Below are 8089 nucleotides of genomic sequence, written 5' to 3' on the forward strand. Positions count from 1 at the left end.
TGAAACTGAGGGATAGTGAAACTTGAGCATCTATACCATATCTACACGTTGGATAGTGAGCATTGAGCACAGCAATACTGGTTGTCGTCCCACTCTTGATTAATGATTCATTCAAATATTGCATAAAGTTTATTACATGTATTTTTAGCTTTGAAGTAAGGGTCATTGAGCACAAATGAGTGGGTTACTCATGCATTGAAATGTTAATAGCCATAACAAAAATGGTGAGAGTTGCAGTGTCCTGCTTTAAGTATTTGCATTAAATATTTAGGAAAGATTGCATTGATCAGTTTGAAAATATATAACTTTGTGGTGCCCTCAAACTCTGAAGTTCTTTCTCTATATATTAATTAAAGGCAATTATTTTTAAGGGCCTTAGTAAAGGGGGTGCAAATTGATATTGTTGGATAGTTCTGAATGTTCATCTCAAAAGATGAGTCATATGTAATGGCAAGACTTTGGCTGAGCCCTTAAACTTAGGTGAAGAACCCAATATTACAGGTACAAAGTACTGATGGTACAACACCTAGTAATTCAAAAATATTGAAAATTATTGTCCTTTCCGAGGTAAACTGAGGTGCAGAATTTCACAGAAATTGTTTGCATCTGTGCTCTTTCCCTGTTATGTTTATGTTGACAGCCCTGCTATTGAGCTTGCATTTGTACCAAATGCCGGTGAAAGTGTCAGGCTTTCGGCATAGGTTTTATCAAGGACAGAACTGTGGTGAGGGTGAGTGTGTGTTGCTCCATTGCTCCACAAATTCCATTGATAATATCCTATTTGACATTAATGTTTGGCAGTTGAGAATGAAGCCATGCTACTGGGTATCAATAGAAGAACATGTGTCATGCTGGAGAAAAATGGGTGAAGTGTATCTGCCCACTATCTTCAATAACCCACTCATTATGGTTACCTTGGTGGCTTCCATCTCTGCGGCACCAAAATGCTTTGTCACTTCTTTTCAGGAACTAGATCACTTCAATGGGGATGCTCCTGGACCCGGTGGAGTGGGTAGGTCACAAGAAGCAGCGTGAGGAAATTAAATTCCTACATACTGAGGAACTCAGACTCATGCGCAGTCCACCGAGCACTGTTGAAGTCTGGGCAGTTACTTAATAGGGTAGCTCCTGATCACAACAGGTATTTTAGTTAAGAAACACTTATATTCACTACACACTTCATTACCAGTAGCTTTTAGATGTAGATAGTTCTTTTTCTTTGTTTTTTGGTCCTGAAGAATCGCGAGTACATCCACTCTATGCTAGAAACATGTTGACCCACATCCTTCAGCATAGGACACTCTAACACGAGACATTATACTCGTGCGAGTGCCATGCTCACACATTTTTAATCAGGGTCGGAGACCCCCAGAATAAAAAGTTATTTCGTATTAGGCACTCCCAATCCTGTTTTAATCCACCACCACACATCTACACTATCCTGGCCCCACACCCGCACTTCACCATACGGCAGTTGGATAGAAGATCTCCGACAAAGCGCCCCTTTTTCAGGGAGCCCGTTAGGTATTGCACTGCCGACCCGACGAGGAGCAGCCCATATGATGAAGCATGACACCTGAAAGGGTGTGTGAGGGCACCATAATCCAACATATGGATTCCCAACCATAGACACATTGTCGATTTAGTTGGATCCAGCCTTCTCTTTGACTTTAACGACTCTACTACAGAGGAACGGCATAAACTCTATTTTTGTGATGCTCCTGTCCTGCCAAAGAGTAGTCTGTGTTGATTGCGATCTTACAAAAACCATCAGCAAGACATCTAGGTCATCTCCTAGTCCAGGAACTTTAAATAGGAGGAATGTAATTAACCCCCGTGACAAAAAAAGTACTATTTTTAGAACAGGACCGACTTTTTATTTTGTCCATTTATACTCTTCGTTTGAGTAATCTATTTGCGACCAATCTGGAAATATCTAATGAAATTTGGTAGTTTAGTTAACAAGCCTTTCTGGGGCTAAAATGCTCATTTGGCAGTATAGTAGAACATTCAAACACATGATCTCGAATTGGATCATTTCAACATGTAGCAGCATGACGAATCAAGAATTCTCGCTGACTGGTTAGCAGTGTGTTCCTAAATGATGTTCCTTTTCAATAGGACATTCTTCGCTTACGTGTGACATTTCAAATTGAAAAGGAAATCTGGCAGGATTTCAAAACAGTGGAAGAACTGTAAGTGATTTGGTAACAAGAAAGACTCGTAGGCTTTGCACTCATCTGCAATAAAACTCTTCCTCTGTTCATTGGAACTCCAATGTCAAAACAAATAATAGAGCTAAAGACTTCCTCCGCCCATTGGCTCATCTCGACTAATATCACCCGGGTGAGTTCCATTCAAAGGAAGAGTTTACTGACATCAGGTCTCGCGAGAGATGCCGCGCATGTCACGAGCAATGGCTCAGATGAGTCAAGGCCCTGGCGGGAACATGAGCTGACATTCTGACCCGGGGTAGGTTCTGATAGGTAAGTGAGTGTGGCGGGGGTGAGTCAAGAGACAACACTGCCCAGTTGGATAGGACAGAGGGAGGTAAACTTGTCCGTGTAGCACGAATAGGCAAGCTCCTAATTCCAACACTTTAGGCTGGCTTCACAGCGCTAACATTTCCCTGAATAAAAACACAGCAAAAGCTGCATCGTGTGATGCAGAGCCAGGTGTTCGGCTTTATATTTTATAACCTACTGATCATATTTTGAAAGAGTTTGATCGTTCGGTTGCATTTGCTATTCTATTCTTGGCATGAAGTGGTGATACCACGGTTTACCTGCTTATGCGTCTGTAGTAGAGCTAAGAAGCAAACGTTGTGGTACGTTGTATTCTTTTCTGGCTCTATTTATACATCGGCCTTTAAAGAACAGTATCATCACTCTATGCAACTATGTAATTATCTGAATATACCTCTGCCTGGACGTATGTCTGTCTCCCTGTCTTTCGCTCTGCCCCTGTGTGCCCGCTTCACTGCCCGACAGTCTGCCTGCTTCTCTGTATGCAGCCAGTGGCTGTCCCTGTCCATGGTGCTGCCTGTTTCATCATACACAGACGGACACCACACATGCCCCGCTACATATTAAAAGGATCTCCGTAAACACTGCGCACATTTCTCCGTACATTGCACACAATTCAGTATGCGAACATGCACTTAACTGAATATCAAACGGAGCTCCCAGAAGCCTGAATGCGCCTCTGACAGCACCTCATACTTATCAATCCACTCTGAACACCCAAGACATTCCATTCACTGGGCAGCATTGGAAGAACTTTTTACACAATAAAAACGACAGCGTCAGCTGCCACCAGAAAGAAGACACTCAAACCCAAAGAGCGAAGAGAAAATCTCCCTCTTGCCTTCACACGAGGATGTCTAATCAATTCTTTATCATTTAATTACTGTCATGTTGGTAATGTGGGGAGAGATAAGCTAGCCGCACCAAGCACTGCCTCTGCGACCTACAGGCTAAACAAGTGTTCCATGTCCGCTCTCTTTCTGACAACCCACCTTAACCCTTGGAATCTGTCCTCGTCTGCCGCACACTGACTGCTGGTTCCATTCACAGCAGAGCAGCCAGGTCCCGGTGACAGAGGCACCCGGTCAATACAAACATCAAAACCATTGAAAGCCAGCGACAAGAAGAGCCCTCCTCACGCTCAAAGGGAAGCGGCAAAAAATCCACGCCATAATGATCCTCGTTTGTGCCTCGGACAGACAGGGTGACAACAGAATCCAGCAGTGCCTAAGGAAGGAAGCCGGCTCCACGCGCCAAGAGAGGCTCGCCACATCCGGGGTGCTGCTTACCGTTCAAGGATAACTTGGAAGGCATCCGAGAGGTGGGAGCTCAGCTGACATCCCTCCCAGCCTCGGCGCAGGAGCAGCGGCGGCAGAATCAGCAGCCTGCAGACGGGCACTTCATGGCTGCTCACATTAAAGCGCTCTCGTGTTTCACAGGGGCTCTGACCCTCCGGCGGCTCGGATTAGGTTACTGAAAACCGAGCCTAAGCAGGCATCAATAAATGCATTGATTAACACGCTGCCAAGCTGGAACGGTGCCCGGGGACAACCGGAACAGGGCTCGTCCAGGGGAGGGTGGACACAGACTGCAACTTCTTTCCCTGCTGCTCTTTTTCGCTCCGTCCACGCGGATACGTGTAGGACCCCGGGTCTGGTTTAAAGCTCGCGCAGGCGACTGACAGGTAAACACATCTCGGCCCCCTCCGCGAAGGAATCATTAACTCCACCCCTCGCCATATTATGTTACCAAATTTGACAATTAGCTGCCGCTATGAGAAGCAGTGACGGGTGAAGCGAAGATGAATGGGACGTAGCCGGCTGTGCGCCCCATCCCTCTGCTAACAATGGCACTTTTAGCAAACACAGCTACGGCATTCAGTGCAGCGGGGCTTCAGACTTCCGCAGGTGGCAGGTGTGTGAGCTGGTAACATCTTTTCAGAAAATGCATTTTTCCAATGGCTCCAAGAGATCTCCTCGTGAGAATTTATGTCAGTAATTAATCAACTCGGCACACAGTCATGCTTCTGAATTGCTTTTACGCAAAAAAAAAAAATGAAACTGGATGCTTCTCAGAAGCTAGCTAACTAATCCAGCAGACTTTGATGTCACTGCTTTAATGTTAAAAAATACATAATGCGATTACATAAATCATGTTCGAGTAAAACGGCCGCGTGCTACAGCGAAGAACAGAATGTAACACCAGCAATTTGCAATGTTCAAGACCTGGTTGTTCGAGCAGTAGCGGACCCCCCCCCCCCCCCCCCCCCTAGCGCCTTGAGACCCTCCGGGTGAGTAGTGCGCTTTATAAATGCCTATGATTGATTGATTGATTGATTGATGTGTTTATACGCGTGTAACAGCATTCGGGAAATGTGAAACTTCTAAACAAGCTTCGTGAAACATCATTCTACACTTTATCCCCCAGTATGCACACATATGCACAGGCACACGTGTACAAGCACCGCCCCATACGCAAAACGATTATGCATATTTCAACTTTGTCAAAAATGCAACTTCAGGTCAACTTCAGGTTTTGCATGATAAAGACATGCATTAAACTTCTTGATGCTAATGTGCGCCAATTGGACAGCATAGTGACAACCCTTATGAGCAAATAAAGTCACGAGTGACCGAAGGCACTCGACACACACGACACACCAAAGAATACATACTGTGTCCACCAGTCTTGCAACGGAAATATAAACAAAATAGCAATTATCTCAATTGTGCAGTAATTACCCAACTGCACCAAATTCTGACTGTACAAGTTGAGTGAGTAATTTTGAGACATCTGACTATCTTGTTACAATAACAACTACAAAAACAATACCAATAATGACCATGCTAATGACAGCAGTAATCATATTTACTAAACAGTCTGACTTTAGAATGATCATGCGACAGCCAATTTACGCAGAAGCTTTAACCATTCAAAATGCATTGTGCCAGAACTTTCGAGAAGTTTCCCACTCAACACGTTTCCAATCAAAATAATCCGCCGCATGAAGTTGCTCAACTTTTTTGGGGTTTTAAACCCACCCTTCGACTCGCGACGAAGCAGCGACGCTGACTTTAACGGCAGGTGATACCTGATTGTGCCACATTATGCCGGGAAGACGCCTAGAACCAATCACCGCGTTAGCTCTGCACGCGCCTGCATTGGGTACCGCACGGATGGAGCCGTACACACACTGCTAGCAGGAATACGTCTGCCCTCTATCTGCAACCAGCAGCTCCGCAGCACACTGGCGCTGACTCAGAAGCCGCGGTAATTAGTCGTCCGCTCTCAGCAAATCCCAGAAAAACAGGCTTAGACGGTCAAAGCGTTCGGTGACCAACAAAATCTTCGCGTCAATTAGTAGCAGGAGCTACCAGCCTATGACAGGTTGGCGTGTCACCGATAACCAGACACTGGCTTACAGTACATACTGCGCCGTCAGCCCAATGCTGCATACATTCCCTCTCGGCAGCCCGTATTGTCCCGGGAAACGCGCTGTTTGTTGAAAGCACGCACAAGAAATGGAACACCCATTCAAGTACATTCATAATCACGTTTCCAAACCTGCAACGTTTTCAGCTTGGAAATATACATTGCAGAAATTCAGAAGCCTGTCCTTTCTCTTATTTAAACAAGTAAGAACGTACTGTTGTGGTAACGTACAGTTGATATCAAACACATGAATTCATGTATTTCCATCTCCCATCATCTCCGTGTTCCTCATACAGTATATCCACCTCCTTCTTTCTCCCACTGCTCACTGGCACCTACCGCTGCATCTAGATAAGCGTGTGCCATCCAATGGAGGACAAGGCAAAAACAAGCATTGGTAATGCCACAAGTTCTGCTTTATAAAAGTCCTTTTGTGTCAGTTCAGTTCAAAATTTAATTTGGCAAGTAAACACGCCTTAAAAGTATAATAAAATTATAAGCATGATAACATAGAAATTAGAATGTCACCCTTCTGGCCTGTTCACCCCCACTTTTTGTGTACTGACTGACACTGGTGGTAGCTGACCATGACTGCGCCCTGGGCTCTGCTATTGAGGCCCAGGGCCAGTGCTATGTTAAACACAAACACATCCATTGAGGCACACTTATATTTGGCATGATCTACCCTATAAGTCCCCAGTAGACAACAGGGCAAGGAGATAACAACTCCCTAGTATATAATAGGGCATGGCAGTTTAAAGGCCAGCAGCCTTTGTTATATATAATAAATCTTTATTCGGTTATATAAAATCAATTATAACCATAAAAGTACATACAAGAAACATAACGTTCACAGTAAACTCAGTATATAAAATCGTTTAGAATAACAATAGTTATTTTAACCAAGATTTGATCTGTGACGGTAGATACACTTTAAAAAAGTCACAACAGTTTTTGTGATAAGTACAGTATTCAAGAATTGTAGGTGCAGCATAGCAGGGCGACATCGTCTGAAACCAAGAGTTCTTAATAGTGGAATTAGCCATGTATTACGGTGCTCAGCGTAAAACTTGCAAAACAAGACCGTGTGCATTGTTGTTTGGACCGATGTTTCATCACAGGGACACGCCCCTAAAACCTCTTTCCATGAGTTACATTTGGGGAATGCTACAAGCCTGTGAAAAACATTCAGTCTAAAACGTGTTAACAAGAAACGCTCAAATTGGGAATCAACATAGGCCAAATATGGTTCAATGTACATTGTGGTTGCGACTATTATGGAGTGTTGAACCGATGGCTTACTTATCTCTTTAGTTAACCGTGTCTCTTCCAAAAAAGAGAGGGCTATTGTTTTTAGTTCTTTCTTAGAGATCTCAGACATTAGTTCAGGGTTAACATAATATTTAAACAAGCCCAAATCAATGAAAAACTTCTTTACGTAAAGCAGCCACTCAATTTTCCTTGCATTCTCCAGAGACATGCAGTCTGCTGCAATCTCCTTAGTAAGGAAATTCTTCGATGATGTCCAAATGCGACGCCACAAGAGGAGGGGTTGAATTTTAGCCAGATCCTCAATGTGGGCCATGCCAAGTTCAGCATGACAGGAAAAAGTAGATGCGCTTTTGGAAATCATCAAAAGATATCTCATAAAGGAATTCTCTGCTACTTGCAGCACAGTCGTATTTTTGTGCCCCCACAGGCCTGCCCCGTAGAGTGCGATTGAATGGCACTTCGCTACGTAAATGCGAAGCAGTTCTACGGGTGGTCTCTTTCCTAATTTCTGGGAGAATTTTATAAGTGCCGCTATTGCTCGCATAAGATGGTGTTTGCGAGCTTCAATAGCTGCTTTCCAATTAAGTTTTTCATCAAACATGACTCCAAGATACGAGTATTGGGTTGTGAAATCCAACCTCTCTTTATCTAGGAAAATAGAATTTCCTCTTTTTGTATCCCTTCCTGCCACCATCACGTAGGTTTTTTTAATATTTATTTTCAGATCAAGGGTGCCCATAAACGTCGAGTACCTATCTAGGGATTTCTGCAATTCTCGCGGAGTACGCGCTAAAATGACAGCGTCATCCGCATACAGAAGTGCTGGAATGAGGCGCTCTTTTGTTTGGGGGAGGTCGAGG

At 44.1% G+C, this 8089-nt stretch overlaps 1 protein-coding gene across 1 annotated transcript in view; it reads right to left on the reverse strand.

Annotated features, from left to right (window-relative positions):
• Positions 1–4123, reverse strand: part of PCDH15 (protocadherin related 15) — a 2378624-nt gene extending 2374501 nt beyond the window's left edge. Inside the window, exon 1 of the mRNA XM_085614969.1 lies at positions 3518–4123. The gene's annotated coding sequence lies outside the window, so the exon portion shown is untranslated. The remainder of the gene's footprint in view (positions 1–3517) is intronic.
• Positions 4124–8089: the final 3966 nt, after the last annotated feature.

Source organism: Triturus cristatus, chromosome 1_2 (assembly GCF_964204655.1).
Source record: "Triturus cristatus chromosome 1_2, aTriCri1.1, whole genome shotgun sequence".
Lineage (NCBI taxonomy): Eukaryota > Metazoa > Chordata > Amphibia > Caudata > Salamandridae > Triturus > Triturus cristatus.